General features: G+C 37.3%; 1 protein-coding gene across 3 annotated transcripts in view; it reads left to right on the top strand.

Moving 5' to 3' along the window:
- Positions 1–27,260, top strand: part of LOC105493274 (mastermind like transcriptional coactivator 3) — a 436,328-nt gene that overhangs the window by 134,406 nt on the left and 274,662 nt on the right. The window lies entirely within an intron of this gene.

Consider the following 27,260-nt stretch of genomic DNA (forward strand, 5'->3'; position numbering starts at 1 on the left):
TTTTATTTCACATGGCTGTACCTACAGAAGAGAAGCAGTCTTCTCTTCTCCACATATTGTCTGTTTTCATCTCTCTGTAACTCCTTGGGTACTTTCAAAGTGAGAAAGTGACCTACACCTGTGTTTCTCTGGATCGGTTGTCGTCTACGAAGTATGTATTTGGCTTCAGTTTGTTTCACTGGCAGTTTTTTGCAACTATCAGAGGATGGAATTTTGCTTTGTCATCTGACCCAAGCACAAACTTAGGTAAATTTATGAGAATAGGCCAATTTCTACAGAAAAGCGGACTCTAGTGAAAGATTTTTCTTCCCCAAGTCAATTTTTTAATTTGTATTTGATCTGTTCTGCATGGTGTTTGGCCCTCCTCTTTGCAAGTTTTGCAATTTCACTGTCCAACAAGCAGTATCTGATAGGAGTTTTAATAAGACTCTTCACCCTTCTTTGTGCTCAAGAAAATATTGTCAGCACTCTGCCATTCCCTCAGAAACAGGATCCCACCCACTCTGACATAGCTGTTCCACACAAGAAACCACACATGTAAACCCTAAACAAAGAGAGTTTGATGCCAAGGGTTATTTTTTCTCTTTATTCTGTAATATATTTATACACTTTTGCTTAATACCAAACTATTTGAAGTCATTATAAATAAATCCAGAAATATGTGCTTTATAGCCTCAATATGAGCGAATACCAGGCCAGAACTGACCAAATGCACAAACCAAAAACAAACAAAAAAATCAGCCTCAAATTAGATTTCATGGTGCAATTATTTCATGTGTTTCTGAAAACCGTTCTTTTAAAATATCTACTGTTTTCTTCCATCCTTTCAGTTGTCTCCAAGTCTTCTGCCACCCCCACCTAGAAAAAGAGTCTTCTGTTTGCATTAGGACATTTACATAGGCATTTCTTTCCTGGAGAAATATGACAGCAGCTGAGATAGCACAGGCCTTGTTAATACTTAACACTGAATAAACAGGGCAGGTAATGACCATTGTAATACTTCCAAACGCAGTACAGCAACACAGTTGACAAAGGTCAGGAGGGAAAAAAAATAGCATTGGTGTTTGCAGTGGGAAGAATCTTCTGAAATGAGACTTGAGAAAACAGGCATACGTCCTGTGTCTTAAGGCCTTTGTTGAAGGGAAGACTACTAAGCTCCCTCTGAACTGGTGTTCCAAGATTTGTAATCTCAATACTGAGAAAGATGGAAACATAAGGACCAACTTTAGTGCTAAGAAATTCTCACAGTACCTAGGGCTTTAATATTTCTTCAGATAAATTAGGCAGCCAGATCAACTTACCTAAATATTGTATTAAAGGCACCCTTTTATGCCAACTTCACCCAAAACACTCCCAGCTGCTCGTTGTACACTGAAGTTACACGATGTATCTTTTCAAGGACCTTGCAGTCTTCGCTGAAAAGGACTTCAGTGCTTCCTCTCAGGAGACACCTCTCAGATGAGGTGTTGTTTTCTGGAAAGGTGCTTAAGTTCCTAGCTTGTATAGCAGTGGAAAGATTGAGGCTCTAACATATATTTCAGAGAGCTGCCTTATGTTATTGGCCATGTTCATAAGCAAGACCCAGTCATCTGGGTGAATGAGGGACTGCCCATTTTCCTAGGCCAGAGGTTTCAGAGTCTATTTGTTCAAGCATTCATTCCTCACTCATTAGGTATTTATAGAGTAGCATCTGCCATGGGTCAGGCTGTTTTCTCAGTGCTGAGGATAAATAGTGAACAAAACATTGTCAAAGAGCTTTGGTTCCAGTGGGGAAGACAGACGAGTAAACAGATCATTGTAATACGGTGAAATAATTAATTACAGGGTGACTAAGGTATATTTCACTCAGGCTTCTGAGGGCCCTGAAAGGTTTTACATAAAAAGTGTCTTTGAAGCCCAAAGATTTGTTAGGATTTTGTCAGTGTTGGGTAGGGAGAGAGTTTTCTAAACTGAAAAAACATATTGAAATCCCTGAAAAAAGAGTGTGATCAGTTAGAGGAACTGAAAGTAGTTCAGTGTGGGCAGAGGGCACAGTCAACCTAAAAGATTAGTGAACAGAAAACAATTAGAACCCAAGTTCGTCAAGAGGTTGAGGTTTAAACAACAATTTGGAAAAGAGAAAAAAATTATTCTTCAGTTACAAATTTTGCACATATTAGCAATTTGAATTGAGAGGTTTTGTAAGACTTCATTTATTTTAAGTAATTTTTTCATTTTTCTTGTCTTTTTAATTTCTAGTTTATTGTCAGTTATGACTGCTCTGTGTTAATTATAATCATGAAAAGTTGAGAAAACATATATGTGCCCCCGCATTAAGGGATTAGTTACGTAAGTTATAATAAGTTAAAAACACTGTGTCCCAAAACATTATGTACGAAACATTAAACTAAGCCCATTTATTTAAAACATAAAATCATAAAAACATGATTAGCAGAAACCATTTCTATTTTATCTTCTTGCCTCTCTAAGTGCAAAGTACCTGATAATAGACTTCCACAAATTCTTGTGGATGAATTAATGAATGAATGGAAAAAAAGTAAGCATGGCTACAAGCACCTATTGGACTTTACCTTCCACAAAGAAATGCAGAAAAGTTGACAGAATATTTTGATTAATATTTGCTTGGAGTTTGTAACTCAGGACCAAATAACTGTCCTTTGCTTTTTCCTATTCCTTCCATGTAGTGACATTATTAATATATTAAGATAAACAAGTTTGTTTTCTTCTTTAAAGCATTTGCTCTTTCACTGCTACAAAAATACTAGTTTATACTTTTGTTTGATCTTTCCATGAGTCGATACATGTATATTTGCTTCTAATATTCGCACATTTATTTTCCACTTTGACACTGTTGTGTAAAGGGTTTTGTTTTTTTTATTATGTGTTATACATTTGTTTGGCTTTGTGCGGTTAGATATACCAGCAGAAGCTGCCACATAAAAAAGGGGAGCACCCAGAGGTTTAAATTAGAATCTGAGTAGTTCTCAAATTAAAATTTTAGGTTATTTGAATTGCAGATACCTACACCAGCAGTTGTCTGTAGAAGCCCAGTTAGGCTTAGTAGAAAATTAACCTGACTCTAACGAGCACTAATAATCTAGCTTATTCATTTCTCTTTTTTTTTATTTTTAAAATTCACCTTTTTATTTTGAGATAACTGTAGATTCACATGCAGTTATAAGGCATGATACAGACAGATCTCATGTATTCTTAGCCCAATTCCCCCCAATGGTAATATTTTGAAAAACTATAGTACAGTATAACAACCAGGTATTAACATTGATACAATCAAGATACAGAACATTTCCCTAACCACTAGAATCTCTCATATTGCCCTGTTATAGCTACACCTATTTTTCCTCCAGCCCCCTTTCTTAACCACTAGATACTCATTTTTACAGTTTTGTCATTTCAAGAAGGTTGTATAAACAGAATCACATACTGTAACCTTTTGGGATAGGTTTTTCTTTTTTTCCTGCTCAGCATGATTCTCTGTTGTGTGTATCAATAGTTCATTCTTTTTTATTGCTGAGTAGTATGCCGTAATATAGATATACAATACTTTGTTTAAGCATTCATCCTTTGAAAGATAATTTGGGTTTTTTTATAGGTTTTGGTTATTTATGAATAAAGCTGACATGAGCAATAATATACAGGGTTTTCTATGGATATAATTTTTATTTTTGGGGGATAAACATCCAGGAGTACAACTGCTTGGTCATATGGTAGTTACATGTTTAGTTTTTAAAGAAACTGCTTATTTTCAATAGGGGCTGTATTATTTTACTTTTCTACCAGAAATGTACGAATGGTCCATTTCTCTAAATCTTTGCCAGTATTTGGTAGTGTCACTGTTTTTTTATTTTAGCCATTCTGCTAAGTGTATAGTGATGTCTCATTGTGGCCTTAATTTGCATTTCCCTGGTGGCTAATGATGTTGAACATCTTTTTGTGTGCTTATGTGCCATCTGTATGTCATCTTCAATGAAATGTCTGTTCAAGTCTTTTGCCCATATTCTAATTGGAATGTTTTCTTACTGCTGTGTTTTGAGAATTCTTCATACAATCTAGATAGAAATCCTTGTTAGATACATGGTTTGCAAATATTTTCTCCCAACATGTGATTGCTTTTTCATTCTCTTAAGAGAATCTGTCACAGAACAAAAGATTTTTCACAGAACAAAACGTATCAAATTGTCCTTGACTCGTTACGCTTTTGGTGTTGACTTTAAGAGTTCTTTGCTAGCTCTAGCTCCCAAAGATTTTCTCTTACTTTTTTTTCTAAAATCTTTATAGTTTTACATTTTACATTTAAGTTTGTGATCCATTTTGAGATAGTTTTTGTATAAGGTGTGAGGTTTAGGTAAAGGTGGGTATTTTTGGTTTGGTTTTGTTTTTCATTTGTTTTGCCAATGAATGTTTAGTTGCTCTAGCCCATTTGTTGAAAAGTCTGTCCTTCCTCCATGAAATTGCTTTTGCAACTTTGTCAAAAATAAATTGAACATATTTGTGTTATGTAGATCTATTTCTGGGTTCTCTATTCTGTTTCATTGATCTGGTATTTGTCTCTTCACTAGTACCCCACGGTGTTGATTACCATAACTATATACAGTAGTAAGTCTTGAAATCAGGTATACTGATGCTTTCTACTTTATTCTTTTTTTTCAAAATTGTTTCCATTATTTCAGTCTCTTTGCATTTTCATACACATTTTAGAATATTTGTCTTTATCTACAAAAACTATTGCTGGGATTTTGATAAGAACTGTTTCAAACTTGTGTATCAAGTTAAGGAAAATTCACATTTTACTATGTTGTCTTCCAGTCCATTAATGTAGTATGCCTCTCCATTTATTTAGATCTTCTTTGATCTTTTCATCAGAATTTTTTACTTTTCAGCACATAAGTCCTGTACCTAAATATTTCATCTTTTAGTAAGTATAAATGATATTCTATTCTCAACTTTGGTGCTCACATATTTATTGCTAGGACATAGAAATATAAGTTATATTTTGTATGCTAATCTTGTATCCTGTTATCTTGCTGGACTCACTAGTTTTAGGAGGTCCTTTTTTTTTTAAAGCTCTCTTGGGATTTTCCATTTACACAATCATGTCATTCATAAACAGGAAGCAATCCTTTTTCATCCGTATACTTTTATTTTTATGTATTTTTTTTTAGGCGGAGTCTTGCTCTGTTGCCCAGGCTGGAGTGCAGTGGCACAATCTGGGCTCACTACAATTGCTGCCTCCTGGGTTAAAGCAATTCTCATGCCTCAGCTTCCTGAGTAGCTGAGATTACAGGCGTGTGCCACCACATGTGGCTAATTTTTGTATTTTAGTTGAGATGGGGTTTCACCATGTTGGCTAGGCTGGTCTCAAACTCCTAACCCCGAGTGATCCACCCACCTCGGCCTCCCAAAGTGCTGGGATTACAGGTGTGAGCCACCACACCTGGCCCATGTGTATACTTTTAATTTTCTTTTCCTGCCTTATTGCCCTGGCTAGCACTTCCAACACTTTGTTGAATAACAGGAGTGAGAACCGACATCCTTGCCTTGTTCCTGGTATTAGGGAGAAAGCATTTGGTCTTTCAACAATAACTATTTTAATGATAGTTTTTTTTAGATGTTCTTCATCAATTTAAGGAAGTTTCTCTCCATTTCTAAAAATTAAGAATTTGAAGAGTAAGAAGTTTGAATATTATAAATTTTACAGGTTATTATTGTTTAGCTTAAGAAATTATAGAGCTTCTGTTCTTGCTAGTTAGTTAAGTCTTCAGGACTTATGCAAGACCAGGGTAACCCAGAGTGATAGACCTCCTTTTTATTGATGTTTCATGATTTTAAATTTCGTTCTCTTTTTTCTTTATGTACTTAACTTTGCTTTTCTTTCTCTGACTTTTTTCTTTTTAAAAGTGCATTGGTAGACAGTACTTCAATGTTGTAATTGGTCAGTGGAAGACTTAATTCATGCTTTAAAATAATGTATGCTTACAAGGAATATATACAAATATTTCAAAGAGCTATCTGAAAATTGGTTTCAATTGGGATTCAAACTAATCTTTATTTGATTTGTATTTGCCTCATTCTCACTTTACATTTTTAATTACTTTTTAAATTTTTTGAATTTTGAAGTACTTTTCACTTTTAATTTGAATGTACAACTTTACTTTCTTCTATAAAATTTAATATTGCCAGATCAACTTACTTGGATGTCTACTTTTATAAAATAATGCCAGCTTTTCCATTCTTCTTCTACACATAGAATTAGGTCGTTTAGTATTTTAGACTTTTTGGTATTCTAGTGTCCCTAAGGAAGGGAGTGATTGAAGTTTACCACTTCCTATGACATTAATACTGAACTTAAACATCTTCAAGGCAAGGTATGAACACAGAACAAATATATCTTCAAGTTATGAGCAACAGCAACAACAAAAAACTAATTCACACAGATTTACTCTATTGTAACCTACCACATCACTCAGCAATGTAAAATTGTTTTTGTCATTATATATTCTTCTGTATCATCATTTAGACTCTAAGCATCATGAAGGCAGGCATCATTTCTTTTTTATTTATGTCATGTACCTGAGGCATTCAGTGAATATTTGTCAAATGACTAATTTCTGATGTCTGTGGTATTCCATTGTTTGGACACACCGTTGTTTAGTTAAGCAGCCTCTTTCTTTTGGGCATTTAGGCGGTTCCTAGTTTTTGCAATAATAAACATGTAACTAATCTTTTCAGCCCCTCCTACTTTGATGAGTCGTCTCATTTTACATTATGTCTACATTCGACTTTTGGACATCCATATTTTTTCATCATTTATTGTGCTTTGTCATTTTAATTTCTCTACTCTCTGGTTGGTTGGATATTTATGTCAAGCTGCTTAACAAATGAGCATATGGCATTGCTTTATTGCTTTACTCTAGTGTTGGGAAGTCAGAACAGTGTTAGATGATGAGCCCTTTAGAAGAATTTAGAAAGAAGTTGACTAGAAAAGATGTAAAAGTTGTGAAATATATAAGGCCAATTTAGGAGATCACAGAAAGGTGGTCCCACATTGTGGAGCATCTGTAATGTTGCTCCTGCAAAGATTGGCTTTGCCCATACCACTGAAGGAAGCCTCATCCCATTCTCAAGTACTTTCAGAACAACTGAAAGTATAGTGGGATCCCTACCACATTCCTATCAGAAGGTCCAAAGAATCTCAGCACCATCCTTTATATAGCTTTGCTGAGTATCTGTTATGGTCCAGAAGGGTTCTCTGTTGGGGACTGTGGAGAGGCACCTAGATACCCAAAACACAGTGCTTGTCCTCAAGTAACTTGCCCACTGGGGATAGGCAAGTAAGACTGAAGCCCTGTGGCATTATGGTCGGAGCTCATGATGCAGAAATGGACACCCTTAGATCTGAATCAGGCTTTTTCTTGGTGGTTTGACTTTAAGCAAGTAATCTAATTTCCATAAAGCTCAGTTTATTCATGTAGAAAATGGGAAAATAGTGTCAAAGGTTATTTTGAAGAATACATGGAAAAATGCAAATAAGACTCAGAAAAAAAGTTTGGCATGAGGTGGGTGTATATTTTTTCTTGAAAAAGAAAAACAGGCACAAAAGACAGTATGGTATCATGCGAGAGATAACATAGGATTTGCGGTAACAGAGCGACTACTTACGGCTAGTGAGAGTGAGGAGGATGTTATGGAAAAATGTAGAAAATCACTTGCATCTTAAAGAACAGTTAGGATTGCAGGTGGCTGAGGGACAAGTAAGGAAGATACTCCAGAGGAAGAAATGGCATATGCATAGGCAAGGGGAAGAATGGCAGGCTGTGTTCATGGACTGTAGGGAGACAAGACGGCAAGGGTGAAGGCGGACTGAGATGCATGTGTGCCCCTGGCGAGCTAATCAATTGACTTCTTAAAAATTTGACATTTTCTAGTGGGAGAGTAAAGGAAAGAATGGTTTTCTATTAATAAAATAGGTATACCCAAATAGTTCTTTCTTTACCTTCAAAATAAGATGTCTGTTATATGCTGTGAATGCAACATGACATTTTAACCTATTTGGACTTGTCTTTCATTTTTACAATTTTTAAAGAAGCACTCATAATTGGATACGATTAGTCGTACTCAGCATAGATAGAGGTCATTTCCGTGGATGCCGGCACTTGATCTCTTTGCTCAGGGTATATCATGTGCTTTTATGGGAATGGCTCTTGTTTACATTTTGCCAATGAGTAAGGAGTTTGAGGGTAGAAACCTGAGTTAACTGGCACTATATTTCTAATTGATTAGTGGTGTTTCAGTGCCCCCTATGGGATGGTACCAGGGCAGTTATCTCATTGGGTATCTGCATAATTGGACTCAGGATGAAGGAGAGGAGTAGAACCTAGACCTCAAGAGGTGGTTAGGGCCAGATCCTGGGGAAACTTGACTGGCTGCATATAAAGGTACAGATTTTAAATTATTAAGCAAAGCAGTCTCTAGAAAGAGTGTTAAACAAGTGCCCAACATGGAACTTAGAAACATTTTATTTGGTGGTGAAGTTCATGAGAGAATGAAAGCAGGAAGCTGATGTGGTGGTCACTTTACAAGTGTGAAGTCCTAAGTGCTGGCCTTGGACAGGAGTAAAGTGAATGGGAGGAAACTGAGAACTGTAGACAAGAGGAAGAAAGAACTGATGGACTGGACGACTGATTGCATGCAGGAGGCTGGGAAGAGGGAGCATGCTGAGACAACAGAGATCTTGAGTCTCGTTGACCTTCCAGGTATGTCTGTCACCTACAGCCTATAACATTCATGATTTACGTCCTCTGACACATAAAATATAACAGGTTATTTTCTACCTCACAGAAACCAAACCAAAGCTTAAATTTCACAAGCAAAACTTGTTTTTCACTCTACACAATATTAATTCTTTTCTTTTCCTCATTGAATAGCTCCAAAATAAAATTTTTTGGGTTGCCAAACTTGCAAGAATTCTCTGATTTTCAAAACTTTCTATTTTAAAGACCCCTTCCTTGCAATAAAATATGGCTAATTTGAAGAGGCATTGCATAATAGGTAATTGCCTAAAACATCTATAGACTTTTTTTTGAGATTTAGATCACTTCTGTAATGTATGATAAAAATTAACTTAGACTTACTGATGTGGAACTTTTAATAATTTAGGCAGGAAGAAATTTCCATTGTAATTCTCCATAAAAAAGTTTTTCCTCCCTTTTCTCCTTTTTTTCAGTGGTGGAAAGTTTAAAGTGGATTAAATATGAGAATGAATCATTAATTGCACTTTAGAAAAGTGCTTAGTATACTAAAACACCTGTCCTCTGTATATACAGAAACTACAGTGCACAAACAGGCAGAGAGGTTAGATGTATTTAGCCAAACCTGAAGCAATAGTAAAAATAATTAGGGCCATTAGTTCACCTGAGCCACTCCTCAACCTACTATAAAAACAAGACAACCGATCAATGTCTTTTCTCTGTTTGGTAAAGTCATCAAAGTAAAGTTTTTAAGGCCTATTTGTCTCATTCATATATATATATATATATATATATATTTTTTTTTTTTTTTTTTTTTTTTTTTTTTTGGCGGGGGGAGACAGAGTCTAGCCCTGTCACCCAGGCTAGAGTGCAATAGTGCAATCTTGGCTTACTGCTACCTCCGTCTCCCGGGTTCAAGCGATTCTCCTGCCTCAGTCTCCTAAGTTAACTGGGATTATAGGCACTTGCCACCATGCCTGGCTACTTTTTGAATAGAGATGGGGTTTTGCCTTGTTGGCCAGGCTGGTCTTGAACTCCTGACCTCAACTGATCCGCCCACCTCGGCCTCCCAAAGTGCTGGGATTACAGCCTTGAACCACTGCGCCTGGCCTCGTATATACTGTTTAATGGGATCATTATTTCATTCATTTCCTTTAATTCAAGTTAGAAATAGCTTGATATTTTTATCAAATGTACCCCCATTCCAAATATTTTGGCATTTCTTTTGTTTTCACTGATCTTAAAGGATTTTTCGTAACATGAGCAGATCTTATGAAACTGTTATAAGTATGTGAACATACTCAACAAAGTAAGTTCAAGTAAATACCTTAAAAACTTATTCTTGGGCAACATTTATTGACTTAGTTCTAGTTAGCAATGCACTTAAATAGCATTTCTTTAAATAAAACTTCTTGGTTCTAATTTTTAAATTGTTTAAACTGATCTACCCCGATGAAGAGAAGGAATTGAAAAGCAAATATGACTATACTAGCAAATATGCATATAGTTACATATTCACTTTGAATGAATGCTGACATTTAAAAAACACCATATGGCACAAACATAAATATGTGTGTGTGTATAGGGGTACTTAACAGTGGTACAAATTTCCAATCACCCCAGTCTAAACATCTGATATAAATTTGTTCCTTCTGCTGAATGCCAGATATGCAGGTTAGGATCAAGTAAAACGAGCCCATTTCAATAAAGTCTAGAACTAACCAGTGCCCTCATATTTGTGGTGCACATTAATTTTTTTTAAGTGAAGCATAGTAGAGAATGAAGAATGAGGTTTCTCTTTGTTCCTTCACTTTATGTGATAGATTTGATGGTACTCTCATATATGTAAGGGTAAAATTACCTCTTTGCAAGGGAAAACAAAATTTTTAGGATTTGGAAGCACCCAACAAAAGCAATGCCTATTTCCACACAGTCTAAGTTGAAAACAATTTCTGTGGATAACCAAATTCGCTTAATTTTCTATGCCATCCAGCCATTTGCTAAACCAGTGGTAAGCCCAGTCCTAGGATGTCTAATTAATGATATTATGAGAAGATACGTTCTATCCCAAATGAGTTTAGCTTGAACTGATAAAATTCCTGTGAATCTAAGTACCTTCCCAAATTCTTATGAAACTAGGCAAGCATCTCAGATGTCAGCTCCTTAAGGACAGGGATTTTTGTCTCTTTATTCACTTCTGTATCTTTGACTCCTAGAATAGTTCCTGGTGCATAGCAGGTACTCTTTATGTATTTGTTGAATTAAATCAATACAATTAAATCTTGTGCCTGGGTTGCTCAGAATAGTTTCCTTGATTTAGGGAGAATTTAGTGAAGTGATGTTTAAAATATTATTATAGCATGTTCCAGTTGAGTAGAAGAACCAACTAATGTAATGATTCTTAAACATTGGTCAGCATGGTTAATGGAGGACAAAAAAAAATTACAGGAAAAGATCTCTTGCTAAGAATAAGATTGCCCACGGACAAAGGCTGAGAGAGTGCATTCTCCACTGGACTGTGGTACAGACTAGGGAAAGTGGGTCAGGATTGGGAACATCTGTGAATGGGAGGGCAGCGGGAAAGCTTGTCCCATAGAAAATTAAAAGACAACGGACACCTCACGTGCAACACGAGGCCCGTGGGAGCCTGGGGCTTGTTGGTTTGTAAATTTGACCACTCTCTGCCTTCCTGGCAATTCCCATTTAGTAAACCAAAATTCTAGGGACCGAAATGCACATTACATGTAACAACAGGCACAGGCTGATGTTTTGTCTCAGCATCAGGTATTGTCAGATTTAAGCATGTGTACAGTAGTGCAAATACATACTATATGTTGGGTATCTATCATGGTATAATATTAAGAACTCAAACTCACAGGGATTAACTGTAACATTAAATCACAGTTTAAAAGGTACTGGAATTTGGGAAAGATGACCCTTTTAGATATTCAAAGGTTTTAAGATTAAGCCAAATATCCAAATTATAATTTATGAATAATTTTGTGGTCCCTTTTCTGTCAAATTAATTGGTGAAGAGTTTTTGTGGTGGGGAAATAATACACATGGATCCACATCCCTGTGAGAGCTGCCAGGTCAGTGCCTGACAGAAGTGTCTTTTATCGCAAGAGTCAATTGCAGATCAGGTTAGTTTGTGTGTGCGCGTGTATAAAGGTTGTTTACAGATAGAAATTCATCTCTTTTTTTCCATTCTCATAAATTTTATTTGTTTATTGGAGTAAGACACATTATCTGGAAGATGAACTATGTATATTCAGCATCTGAAAATCAATATAAAGGCAGGCTTTTAACTTGTGAGAGAAAAAAAGAGAGTAAGACCGGTCATTTGCTTTTTCATCGCTTACCAGCTCACAGTTACTTCGTAGTTCCTTCAGGGACCAGTGTCAAAAGGGAATGATAGGCTGTAAACTGTGTTCCTGATAAACCTACTTTATTTGAAAAAGTGTTTGGTCAGAAAATGCTTGATCCTCACCATGTGATAGGATTCTAAAAGGTCAGAAATCTATAAACACCATGGAAAAATATTTTAAAAAAAAATTTTTTTTTTTTTTAAATTGAGACTGAGTTTCGCTCTTCTTGCCCAGACTGGAGTGTAGTGGCACGATCTGGGCTCACTGCAACCTCCGCCTCCCGGGTACAAGTGATTCTCCTGCCTCAGCCTCCCGAGTAGCTGGGATTACAGGCTTGCGTCACAACGCCTAGCTAATTTTTTAATATTTTAGTAGAGACGGGGTTTCACCATGTAGGCCAAGCTGGTCTCGAACTCCTGACCTCAGGTGGTCTGCCCACCTTGGCCTCCCAAAGTGCTGGGATTACAGGCATGAGCCACTGTGCCCGGCCTAAAAAATATTCTAACTCTGGGACTAGCCTAGGGTAAATATCACAAATATTAATCCTAGATGTTTGGAATCTCTTTTCTCAGCAGTATAAATTGACTTAACGCCGCCCAACAATGCCATTTCTTACTGATGAAAAATTCTCTTTGACAGTAGAGCCAAATAAATGACTGTGAGTTACTAGATTAAGGTGACCTACAGGGCCGTGTCCTTAAAATGGCAGGAGGTTTCCGTGCAAGAGCAGAGATGCAGTTCTGGTGTATGGAAGTCAGTGGCTTCTTCAGCATGGTGTGGGAGAAGGCACAGGGTCAAGAATTGGAGCCCGGTAAGGCTGGTCGCTTTCCCTGCCTCTCTCAGTTAGCTGTGGAGGGAAGAATGGGATCAGCTTGGTTTTCACAGGCCATCCAGTGGCTGGTGGCTTTGGAATATAACCTGATCTTCCCCCGACCACCTCCCTTTTGTTCCAAATGGGTGAGAAGGTAAAAGAAACAGATACAGAAACCTGTTTTTGCCATTTCTTTTTCCTCTTTCTTTCTAGATCTCTGAGGCATTCCCTCCCCGTTGCCCTCCCTTTACTGAAATATAATGGAATACAGAAACATCTCCTTTCGCCTCATTTTCCATTCCCTTATTATTATTTTAGCTACTAGGAATTAACATTAGGAAGAATCCCAGGAAGGAAAAGCTGTAATAAAGATTATCATTTCCAAGAAGGGACCAGCCCAGTGTTTTGTTTCGTTTTAGGTTTTAGGCTCTTAGAATGCAATTTTCCTCAAGTTGGTGATAAATTTTTAGCCGCTGTGAGGTCTTTTCACTTTTTATCACGCATCCTCTTGTTTTCTCTAATCTCTTTTAGATCCTTACTTTTCTCTCTACAAAGATTAGTATTCTCTTCAGTGGAAATTTATGAACAAGGCTATTTTTAAAAATGCCGATAAGATATCCTTGTATGTTTTCTTCATATATTGCCCCAACAATATATAGGGCAACATCCTATGTTATAGGATATGTGGACTCAGATTCCTTTTCAAAACTATCACCTACCTCCATCCTATTTTACCACCAAAGCTTATTTTACCAAAAAGCTTATGAAGCTTTTTGTTCTTTAAACACAACCAAGTTTATATTCATTTGTATATGGCACCTACGTCAAGGGGTTGATGGGAAGATTAAATAAGTCAATATATCCAAGTACTTGGATTAGTGCCTGGCAGTGGGTAACCTCTATGTAAGTCTTTGCTATTATTGTTGTTATTTTTTATTATTTTTATTTGATAGAAGAATATAGAATATCAATTTCAATTCATCTCCAGTTATGGCTGTATGCAGTTAGCCTTGCAATTGTTTGAACTTTAGAGGTTAACAGACGTATTTCAGTTGAGTGAGAAAATATGCTAACCACCTTTTTCTCTGCTCTGCCCAGGGGTCTTCAAATGTCTCCTAATTCACTTTTTCAATTTTTTTTTTTTTTTTTTTTTTAAAGATAGTCTCACTCTGTCACCCAGGCTGGAGTGCAGTGGCCCCATCTTGGCTCACTGCAACCTCCGTCTCCCAGGTTCCAGTGATTCTCCTGCCTCAGCCTTCAGAGTAGCTGGGATTATAGGCACCCACTACCATGCCTGGCTAGTTTTTATATTTTTAGTAGAGTCAGGGTTTCACCGTGTTCATTAGGCTCAGCCTCAAGTGATCCACCCCTCTTGGCTTCCCAAAGTGCCGGGATTGCAGGGGTGAGCCACCACACCCAGCCTGTTTCCTAATTCACTTCTTGCTCACTCTAATACCAACCAGGAGAGGGGAGTGCCATAGACCCCTCCCTGTTCCACTCCTTTTCTATTGGCCCCCTAGAATTAGGAATAAGACAGAAGCATATTTTTTGGCATCTTAGGTGTTCTCATAAAAGAAGAGTCATCTTACTCGATAAAGTCCACTTAAATCTGGAAAGCCCTTGCATGGCACACGATATCTCAAGTGGTAGCCTCCAAGCAAAAGATGACTATAGAACCCCCAAAATTCAAGGTCAGGAGACTGAATAATGAATGTCTGTTTATCCACCTGGTGCTTTAAAACTGACCTGTGTTTCCCATAAGATGTCTTGAGGTTGAATTATGTCACAGCAGTAATGTCTTTAACATTGTTGGGTGAGATGATTTGAGAGAGATCAGATTTCATCTGGTGAGTGACAAGGCTTTACTCCCTCTTATAGTGTATTAAAACAATTAAACATTAAATGCATTTTACTGCAGACTGTTTGACTCACGTGTGCATATTAGAATATTTTTTTCAAAAACCTATGAAATAGGAGCCTAGCTCCCTGTGAATATTTATGGCGCTCATTAGCAAAGTTATCTCCAGGATGTATGATTTTCAGTTTTCTCTTTCTAATCTTCTTTTGGGAGGATGGAGGATGGGTGGAAATCAATTTTCCCAGCTAGATCTGCATTTTTCCAGTTAGAAAAGGTGTTTCATTTTAATTTGTTGTCTGTTGGTATTGAAATATTTTTCCAATCTGTTGTTATTTAAAAGAGCAAGCCCTATTTCTGTCATCATCCATTACCTGGGGCGTTATTTAGTAAGTGCTTTGTTTGTAAACAGAGAGTGGTTTTAAACAGATCTAATCCTGTGGCGATCATGTTTCCAACACTGGAGGGCGGCTGCCTGGCAGCAGCACTTTTCTATGTTTTAGTTTTTTACTTCAGTTCTTCTGAATCGATTATTTCCCCCCTAATGTTTCCAGGTTAAGAAATATTTTATGCGTATTATTTGTCAAATCCATATTTCTCTTTCTGCCAAGGAGGATTAGGAATCTCTAGTGAATCAACCTGCTCTAGATAGTTTCTGGGAAAGAGGAGAGGTGAAACAGGAAAAATCCTAGCCCACTGCATTGTCTTAACCATTTAAACTAACCAGGACAAAGGGTAGCAACACCACTGAGTTAAACCACTGCATTGTTCAAAGCCCCTGTCCTCCACGTTCACCAGCACCCCAGCACACTTAACCAAAATGTTTTCTACCGGGGTTTTTGAAGAAGTACAGATTTTAGGTACTTTGCTGAACTTTTGTTTTCCTCCTGATTATTTTGTTTGACAAGAATTTCTAAACTCTTAAGGAAACCAAAATCATTCTGTTTGGCTTCTGATAGTTGAAAATACAGCTATATCTGGGGAATGTGATGATAGGGAGGAGTTATTTCTTATGTTTAAAAAAAAAAAAAAAACTAAGGAAAACGGTAGCCCTCCTTTCGGCTAGGAAATGACCATGTGTCTCTCCACTGGGGAGCAGCTGCTGGGAGCCCTGGGCTGGCAGGGAGAGCAGGTCTGTGAAGGGGGCTGCGCCGCTCCCTCACCAGCTCTGTGAGCACTGCGTTTTTCCCGGAGCCTTCATTGTCTCCCTGCGAGTCTCATGGCGTTCTTTGTCTGCGGTGGGTAGCTTGTGTCACACACTCGCAGCCCGTTGCACTCAGCAACTGTTCATCCCATTTTCTTTCTTTCCTTCTGTCCTCACTACTCTCCCCCGCCCACTCCCGAAGCCCCTCCCTTTCTTACTGGTTTTGTGATTCAAGGAATTTGAGATCATTTAGGTGAAGTAGAAGCTCAGAAGTTAGGGTTTCTTATGAGCTTCAAAGTGAGGAAACAAGATACGATGCCTTTAAAACTGACAGTGCCCCTGTATGGATCTGGGAATTACGTTCTTGAAGTAACAGTTTTTAGTTAAAAATACTGGGTGCTAGGGGTGTGGGGGGAAATGGTCCTTCCCTAGCACATTCATCATAAGTAAAGAAACCGTGCTGTTCAGTAGCACACCCATCCACCAATATTCTGGGGTGAGAATCTTGAGAGAACTGCCAGTGCCTTCTGTGCCATTGTTAATAAGAGACAAAGTGTGACAACAAATGCCTTGTGAATTTAAATAGCCAGGTATGGTGTTCAGAAAGGCTTCTGAAATAAACATGCTAATCCACATTCTGTCTTGTGCAAAGTAAAGCATTAAGGGCTTGGTGGAGCTTTACTCTAAAGTGCCTGTGTGCAGTCTCTCTCCTTTTCTTCCCATTACCTATAGCTTACAATGCTTTTTAAGTGATTCTCTTGCTTGTGTGGAGAGCAGGAATGGGAGGAAGGTTGAGTTGATAGGGCTCTTAAAGCCATTTGTAATTTACACAGAAACTTTCCTTGTGGGAACTTAAAGCACTTCACGGATGGAAATCATATACCTGGGGCAGACTTAATTCAAGGAGCCCAATCCTTTATTGTCAAAGATATGGAAACTGAGCTTAGAGGATGTTTTGGGATGTTTCCTAGGACACAGAGTTCTAGCTGAGCTAGGACTTGAATCTGGCGCTCTTTCAAGACTCTTTCAGGGTTACATGTTAATATCTAGGTTCCCTTGGGAAGATATTGCTGGCAAAATGTTATTCTCCTTACTTTAAAATGGGATACATGAAAGCACAGAAAAAGAAAATTGCCCAGTGTTAACCCTTCGTGACAAAGCCAGTGAGCTAGGACACTGTCTTTCTTGCAGTCCTTCTCAGCTATTTGAGTTGAATCATATTGGCCTCAAGGACATCACCCTTGGCCCCTGACATGCCAGGATTCTCATGTCTGCTTGTCTTTCCTGCACTGTCCCGTAGCCTATTACCCCTTAATACTATTTACTTCTTTTCTCCTTATGCCCAAGGAGTGTCTTGTGTTTCTCTTTAACTAGGTACTTTTCTCCCAGTATATCTGGTGTCTGAGAGCTCCCTCTAGAATTTTCCACTAGGTAACCCAGACCCAATCCATGTTTACAAAGAAGCAATGCTGCTCTCACTTCCAAATGTACCCCAACCCAGTGGTGTAGTAAAAGCAGAACTGGCCTGGGGGCAGGAGGGCAAGTCCTCGTGCCATCAACAGTTCATGATACTGATTAACTCCCACGCCAAATTCCTTCCAGCTCTAGAACCCTAAATCTTCATAGAAATTTTCAGAGAAGAATTTTGAGAAAGAAGTGGTAAATTGAAACATCCACCAAGTTGAATTGTTTTAAAAGCCTCAGGCTTCTGGACATCCAAATAGTCTGACTTTGGAGCTGGGTGCTTGTCCTTGCCATTAATTTCCTGCCACCATAGTGGACACGGTTCCAACAGACCCTGCCAGTACCTATCTGGGGAACCACTGCTGCTGGTAAAGTAGGTCCCTTGGAAATTCTGCAGTACAAGGATCGCTGTGTAAGTGGACAATGAATTTTAATATGCACAAGTTTCCTTTCTGCCAACTTGGATTGGGTATACCTAGTAAACAAATCAAGTGGTACTTGCCACTATATTGTTTTGTTTTCTGTGGTATGAGAATATTGTGACTCTGCTCCAGGGCATATTATCCTTGAGGGCAGCCACATAAATGATACCGTGTTAGGCAGTGGGGGGTTGCTGCGTAATAAGTAATTAATGATGACAAGTCCTAGATCTTCCAATTATAAGGCTAGTATTTAGAACCTATAGTATGGTGGAATTTAAAGCCGTTATTGTCTTCTGAACATTTACAAATGTACCATGAAAATAAATTTGATAGAAAGTTGACCAGTTTTACTCTTTCCCATTGTGACTTATTAAAAATCATATTTGTGTTTTCTGCTTTTGCTTCCACTTCAGACCTCAATGGAAATAACTTTCAGACTTTAAATCTATTCAAAATGTAATTATAAATTAAACAGGGCAGACATCAGGTAGAGAAAAAAATAAGAAGCCAGACACAGGAAGACAAATGTGCATGATCTCTTAAATAGAGAATCTAAAAAAGTTGAACTCCTAGAAGCAAAGAGTAGAATGATGGTTACCAGGAGCTGGGAGTATGGTGGGAGGGGGTGGGAGATGTTGGTCAAAAGATACAAAATTTTCAATTAGACAAAAGGAATAAGTTCAAGAGATCTATTGTACAACGTGGTGACTATAGTTAACAATGTATTGTATACATGAAAATGGCTAAGAATAGATTTTAAGTGTTCTCTACACAAAAAAAAGATAAGTATGTGAGGTAATGCATATGTTAATTAGCTCCATTTAGCCATTGCATAGTGTTTACATATTTCAAAACATGGTGCACATCATAAATAAACACACTTTTAATTTATGAATTAAAAATTAATTTTAAAATAATAGTGTTCATTTGAACATTATCTTTATCATTATTTTCATTTCATTTCAATAATTATCATTATTTTCATCTTTCCATGTTTCTTTGAAAAAGGCATAGTAGTCTCAGTGTGAACCTGGTTTGTTTTTTTGTAAAGGAAAAAGGAAAAAGCCTCCCAGTATAGACTGGCAGTATTTGTTAAGCCAAGGATATGATTAAATAGTGATAAACTTTTGTGAAGTACAGATAGATTTCATTATCCAAACAACAAGTTACAGTACCTGTGGATAGACTCATTACAGTTTTTATAGAATCATCTGGATATATTGGGAAATATTATTGGGTTAGTTAATACACAAAATAAAACCTTTGATGGATGCCTGTGTGTATGGACATGCAGACAGGCAGAGTATTTCTCTGGCCTTTTGTTCCTTCTAATTTTGAGCTGTTCCTTATATAAGTGGTGACCTAGGACAGGGCCAGCTCAGTGTCTTAAACACAGGTCTGTGCCGATTCCAACAACTTTGACTTTTTCTCACTCTCTGACTTACTAACTCTGAGACCTCTTGGGGGTATCTTTTAAGCTCTTGGCTCTTCTTTTACTGGAATTATAATACCTGCTCCCTACCTTCCTTAAATGAATATTAAAACAGTTATCAGGATATATAGGATAACATCTCCCATAAGAAAGCAATTTGGAGCCTTCAAACTGGTTTCATTATAGAGAAGAAACTCTGCAAATGTGTTTTAACATGGCAAGAACTGATGGTGGCTAAAACTGCAACTGCTCATGGAGAAAATTGGAGTAGTATGTTGCAAATTTAACACACATCTATTCCATTCCAGGCTGAAACAGCAAAATCAATCTATGTTTTGATAGTTTATTTGATATTTGGTTCTTTGATCATACTTGCATTGCATTTAAAGGCAAAAAAGGCCAAATCTCTTCTTTTTTTTTCTTTTTTTTTTTTTTGAGATAGCATTTTGCTCTTGTTGCCCAGGCTGGAGTGCAATGGTGCGATTTTGGCTCACCACAACCTCTGCCTCCCAGGTTCAAGCAATTCTCCTGCTTCAGCCTTCCCGAGTAGCTGGGATTACAGGCATGTGCCACCCAGCCTGGCTAATTTTGTATTTTTCGTAGAGATGGGGTTTCTCCATGTGGGTCAGGCTGGTCTTGAACTCCCAACCTCAGGTGATCTGCCCACCTCGGCCTCCCAAAGTGCTGGGATTACAGGTGTGAGCCACTGCACCCAGCCAAGGCCAACTCTTTTTTTGTTCTTTTTCAGTTGAGGGTGTTATTAACACAGCTAGATCATTGAGCCAATCTTTGTCCCCTTCCCCACCGCCATTCTCCTTTAGGAGGAAAATTCTCAAGGAGAAGTGGGCTGAGATAAAGGTTTGGGTAACTGGCCCTATAGTTTGGTTTTGATGTAAGTAAAGGGAGACCGGGCTGTGGTGATTAAAGGTCATTCTGAGCCATTTTTCTGGTTGTTGAAACAATTCGTTACATCATCTCAGGCAAATACGTTTATGTGCCTTTAAGGGGCTAGTATTGATTTTTAACTTCACCAGCTGTGGTGAGTTTTAGTTGATGTTGGCAAAGCTCTTTTTATTCCCAAGTTGAATCATGCCATAGGAAGTGCTGTGTTGTTTTTTTTCTTCACGGATAGGGGAATAGAGGTTATGGATCTTCTACTGCTTTGCTGGCTCTTTTTATCTCATAATTTTAGTCAGATAGCAATAAAGAGCCATTGAAAGTAATGAAGTCTTTACTGAGGTAAATGAAGATGACCATGACAGTTTTAATTGGTATTGCTGTTCAACCTTAGCAACATCTCAACCAGACGCTTTCCTGAGATTAACTGAAAAACCCATTGTGACTTTCAAAAGGAAGATCATTCCAAAAAGTAAAATTAGTTATAATTGGATGTTTTGGGGGAGAGACTTTAAAAAAAAATGGTCCTTAATCATATTCTTCATGTGACACTTGGTATACATGTTTGGTGAAACATAGTGGGCAGAAATATCATAGAAATCTGGGGAAAAGCACATTTCTCCCCTAAATGTACCTGGTAATCCACATCTATGAATCGTGGATCATTTACTGAGTTATTAATGTATATCCAGAACTGAGGCCCCAAATGGCTTAACTTAAATCTTTAATTTATCGGTTGTATTTTTATTCCCTTATAAGAAAATAATCCATAATTTCAAGTTGGTTCTTATGCACTCAAAAAGACAAACATTTTATCAGACCTACAAAGAACTGCATGACATTTAACACTCTAAAAGTTACATTGGATGGGATATCAATAATCTAGAGTGCCAAGCCTCTCTGTAGTATCCCCAGCATTTAAAAATAAATGTTGGGTGGGACTTCCAGCTATAGCCAAGTAAGGAAGTCAACAAATCTCCTTAAGAAAGCAAATATAAGGCTGAACAAAATGAACAAAAACAATCATGTCAGTGCTTTGGAAATTGAATAAGGCATACGACAATCATAAAAGCATTTATACTAGAAAAACTGCTGAACTTTTGTTAGAACAGTGGGAATCTGTGGAATTGTTGCCTAGGGTTGCATCCATTCCTCATGCAGTTCAGTCATCATGGAGATTCTAGGAGTAGAGGACCACAGTCCGTAAGTACTGGCAGGTTGCTGCTGCTGTCAAAGGCCCATTCAATTTGGAATGGTGGACAGTGCTTATGACTAGTGGCATTGTCAGTGGCCATAATGATCTTGGTGGCAGTGGGTTGGGGCTGGCCAGTGGGCTCTATTTTCCTGAGGTTGCAGTTGTGGTGGGAGTAAGCATATCCTCAGATGAGGCTGCCCACATATGCAGTAGACAACAAAGAAAGCCCAAGCAATCTACACACTCCTATCCAGTCTTGAGGCTGAGCACATGCATAGAAGAGATGAGGAAGAGTCTAGTGGAAAGCATAGGCTGATATCCACTTGAAAATGGCCTGAACTTTGAGTGTGCACCTCTACCCACAGATAGATCCATCGGCAGAGGATGGAAGTCTTCCTGGCTCAAGGTGTTTGATCACAATCTGTGTCCAATCATTGGCCAGCCATTAAGCCATGCAGAAACAGGGATGACAAATAGGAAGCCAGGATTAAAAATGAAAACAAGAATTTTTTTTTTAAAGGCTGAGACATCAGTGACCTCATACTGCCAGGGAGACAGAATTCACAGAATCAATCCAGGCCAGTTACTAAAGAAATAAACAAAACCAGAAACAACAGCCTTCAGGGGAAATATACCAGAATCCAGAATTGCTACATTGTATCATCTTTAATGTCCATTTTCAACAAAACATTATGAGCTATGCAAAGAAAGAGAAGAGTGTAACCCATACTCAGAAATAAGGGAAGTCAATAGAATCTGAGTGTCCCCAGATGTTGCACTTTCAGACAAAGACGTCAAAACTGTTATAAATGTGTTCAACATTATTTATAAAACAAGTATAAAAAGACTTTGAAAGGTTGAGGAAAGGCAGACCAGCTTGGGACAAGATCTAGAAGAAACCATGTTTAAAGCATTAAAGGAAAATGTAACAATAATGACTCAATCAAATATGAATCAATAGAGAATCTTAATAAGACAGAAATCTATTTTTAAAAAATTTAAAAGGACCAAATTCTGGAGTCAAAAGTACAAGAATTGAAACTTTAAACATCATTAGGTGGTCCAAGAGCATATTCAGCAAGACAGAAGAAACCATCAGCTAACGTGATAGATCAATAGAAATTATCAAATTTGAAGAACAAAGGAGTAAAGGATTGAAAAATAAGCAGAGCCTGAGAGACTTGTGAAACAATATCAAGCATGCTAACATACATATAATGGGAATCCTAGAATGAGAAGACAGAGGAAGGAGCAGGAAAATATTTGAAGAAACATAGTCAAACACTTCCCAAATTCCTTAATATACACACCCAACAAACAGAACTAACTCTGTGTAGGATTAATATCGAGATACATCATAGTCGGATTGTTCATAGAGAAGATATTGACAACACCAAGAGAAAAATGGCTTATCACATATAGGGAGCATCAGTCTGATGAATGGCTGGCTTCTCATTTAAAGAAAAAAAAGAATGACAGAATACTAAAAGAAAAAGATATCAGCTAAGAGTTCTGTACCTTCTGTACCTAACCGAACTATCCTGCCAAAACTTAAGGAAAAATTAAGACATCCCCCAATTTAAAAAACAAAACAAAACAAACAGAAAAATTGCTGTTAACATGCCTTTCTTACAATAAATACTAAAGGAAATCCTTAAAGCTAAAATGATGACTCCAGATAACTAGAATCCACAGGAAGAAATGGAGAGCACTGGAAATGGTAAATATGTGGGTTAATATAAGTGACTATATAATTATATTTATCTTATTTTTATACCTTCTTTAAAAGACATGAAATGATATAAAGCAATAATTTTAACACTCTACTATTGAGTTGATAGCAAATGTAGATGTATCTGACATACATATCACAGTAACAGCACAAAGAAGGTGGGAGGAAATGGAGCTCTATTGGAGCACATTTTCTATATTTTACTGAAACTAAGTTCGTGTTAATCTGTAATAGATTATGATAAGTTAAGGTGCATATTATAACTTTCAAAGTAACCACGAAGAAAATAACTCAAAAATTAGTAAAATGGAATTAAAGGAATTAAACTGATAACCAGAAAATATGTATTTAACACAAAAGAAAGCAGTAAAAGAGGCGGAACAACAAAAAAATGTTACATAGAAAAATACCAAAATGACCTTTTAAAATCCCAACTATATCAAATATATATATATAAATTTTTTTTTTTTTTTTTTTTTGAGACGGGGTCTTGCTCTGTCACCAGGCTGGAGTGCAGTGGTGCGATCTCGGCTCACTGCAACCTCTGACTTCCTGGTTCAAGCGATTCTTCTGCCTCAGCCTCCCAAGTAGCTGGGATTACAGGCACATGCCACCACACCTGGCTAATTTTCGTATTTTTAGTAGACACGGGGTTTCACCATATCGGTCAGGATGGTCTCGATCTCGTGGCGTTGTGATCCACTTGCCTCGGCCTCCCAAAGTGCTGGCATTACAGGCATGAGCCACCGTGCCCGGCCCAATAATATACTTAATGTGAATGGTCTAACCACGCCAATGAAAAGGCAGGCATTGTCAGACTGGACTAAAACACACACACACACACACACACACACACACACACACACACACACGATACAACTGTATACTGTCCATAGAAACATTACTTTTCACTCAAAACATATTAATATAAAAGTAAAAAATGATTTGCTATGCAAATACTAATCATTAACATCTACAAAAATATATTTTAAGAACTATTACTAGAGACAGAGGGATATTTCATAATTATTAATATTTCATAATAATTAAAGGATCAATGAATCAAGAATATACACCAACTATATATTTATTAATGTATTCAACTAAGTACAGAGCCTCAAATGTGAAACAGAAACATACAGAACTGAAGGAAGAAATAGACAATAATTCAATAACACTAGTCAAATATTTCAATACCCCGCTCTCACTAGTTGATAGGATAACTAGAAAGCAGGCTTCCTCTAATCACCAATGCTATAGAACACTGGAACAACACTGTTAACCAACTTAGCCTAAGTGATATACATAGAACAATCCATTTAACAATTGCAGAATATACATTCTTTTCAAATGCACAGGGAATAGTCTCCAGAAAATACTGTGTGCTAGGCCATTAAACAAGTGTCAATGAATTTAAAAGAAATCATATGAAATATGTTCTCCAACTACAATGTAATTAAATAATAAATCAATAATAGAAATATTTGGAATTGGACAACACTTCTGAATAACCCATGAGTCAAAGAAAAAATCTGATAATATTTTCAACTCAATGGAAATGAAAACACAACATATTAAAAATTGTGGGATACAGATAACGCAGTGCTTAGATGGAAATGTATAGCTTTTATTGCCTATTTCAAGAAAGAAAAATGGTCTCAAGTAAATAACTTAAGTTTCCACTATATGCAACTAAAGAAAACAAAAGCAAATGAAACTCAAAGCAAGCAGAAGGAAATGATTAATAAAGATTAGAGCAGAAATCAATAAAATAGAAAAGACAAAAACAACAGAGAAAATCAGTGAAACCGAAAGTCATAGCTAGACTGACAAAAACAAAACAAAGCAAAAGACACAATTTAGCAAATCACGAATGAAAAATGAGCCACACTACTGATCCAACAGAATTTAAAATAACTATATGGTAGTATTGTGAGCAACCTCACACCAACAAATCAGATAAATTAAATCACAAATTCCTAAAAGATACACATCACCAAAACTGATTCAAGAAGAAATAGAACGGATAGAACTATAATAAGTAAGGAAATTAAATTAGTATTCAAAAATCTTCCCACACCAAAAAGCACAGGCCCAGATGGCTTCACTTGTGGATTGCATCATATATATATAAATCCTTCATTAAGCTGTTCTGAAAATAGAGAAGGGAACACTTCTGAACTCAGGATACTAATGCCAGACAATGATATTACAAGAATGTCCTTATGAGCATAGATGCACAAATCCTTAACAAAATATTAGCAAATTGAATCCTGAAATGTAAAAAAGATTATGCAACATGATCAAGTGGGATTCATCCCATTAATGTAAAGTTGGTTAACATCTGAAAATTAATCAATGTAACATAATGTATTAATAGACTAATGGGCAAAAACCACGTTATCGTTTCAATAGACAAAGAAAAATCATTTGACAAAACCCAACACCCATCTGTGATAAAAACTTCAACAAGTAGGAATAGAAGAAAACTTCCTCAACCTGATAAAGGACATCTATAAAAAACCCCACAGTTAACATCATATATAATGATGAAAGATTGGCCGGGCGCAGTGTCTCAAGCCTGTAATCCCAGCACTTTGGGAGGCCGAGACGGGCGGATCACGAGGTCAGGAGATCGAGACCATCCTGGCTAACACGGTGAAACCCTGTCTCTACTAAAAAATACAAAAAAACTAGCCGGACGAGGTGGCGGGCGCCTGTAGTCCCAGCTACTCGGGAGGCTGAGGCAGGAGAATGGACTGAATCCGGGAGGCGGAACTTGCAGTGAGCTGAGATCTGGCCACTGCACTCCAGCCTGGGCGACAGAGCAAGATTCCGTCTCAAAAAAAAAAAAAAGAAAGATGATATGGTTTCCCACTAAGGCAAGGAAAAAGGAAAGGGTCTTTATTCTTGCCACTTATAATTTAACATTATACTAGAAGTTCTAGACAATGCAATAAGGCAAAAATAAAGGAATCAAAACGGAAAGTTTCTTCAGAGGTGACTTGATCCTGTATGTATAAAATTGTAAGGAATACACATACACACACACACACACACACACCCCACCACCAGCACCACTAACAACAATTAAAACTAATAAGTGAATTTAACAAAATTGCAAAATACAAGATTAATATACAAAAACGTTCCATTTCCATTCATTCATTCATTCATTCATTCATTCATTTTAGAGACTGGGTGTCTCTCTGTTGCCCAGGCTGGAGTGCAGGGGCACAATAATAGTTCACAGTAACCTCAAACTCCTGAGCTCAAGTGATTCTCCCACCTCAGTCTTCCAAGTAGCTAGAACTGCAGGCACGTACCACCATGCCCAACTACTTTTTTCTTTTTAGAGATGGGGTCTTGCTATGTTGCCCAGGATGGTCTCAAATTCCTGGCCTCAAGCAATCCTCCTGCCTCAGCCTCTCAAAGTACTGTGATTACAGACACGAGCCACTGCACCTGGCTGCATTTCTATTATAAAGAACAAGCAATCTGAAAGTTAAATTAAGAACCCAATTCCATTACCAATAATATTGAAAAAGAAAGACTTAAGACTAAGTTAGCAATAGAAGTGTAAAACTATATTATACACTGAAAACTATAAAATATGACTGAGAGAAATAAAAGATCTTAGTAAATGGGGAGACATTCCAGTTCATGGATTGGAAGATTCAATATTGTCAAGATGGATATTTTCCCCAAACTGATCTGTAAATTCAACACAATTTCTGTAAAATACCAACTAGATTTTTTGTAGAAATTGACAAGCTGGGCCTCAAATTTATGTGGAAATGCAATGGAGCTATAGTTAAAACTGTTGTGCAAAATCTGAACAAGAGTGGAGGAGTTGCTCTACTCTGTCATATTTTAAAATGTAGTATAAAGTGAAAGTATTGAAGGCACTGTGGTATTGGTGCAAGGATAATCATATAGATGAATGAAACAGAATTTTGAGAGTCCAGAAATAAATGTTTATATTATGGTCAGTTGGTTTTCAGCAAAGGCGCCAAGACAATACAATGGAGAAAACTATTGTCTTTCATCAGATGTTCCTGGAACAATTGGATATTCACATTACAAAGAGGTAGACCCCCATGTCACACGAAACACAAAAATTAATTCAAAATGTATATTTGGCCTCAGTGTAAAAGTTAAAACTATGAAACATC

Source organism: Macaca nemestrina, chromosome 3 (genome assembly GCF_043159975.1).
Source record: "Macaca nemestrina isolate mMacNem1 chromosome 3, mMacNem.hap1, whole genome shotgun sequence".
NCBI classification, from domain to species: Eukaryota; Metazoa; Chordata; class Mammalia; order Primates; family Cercopithecidae; genus Macaca; species Macaca nemestrina.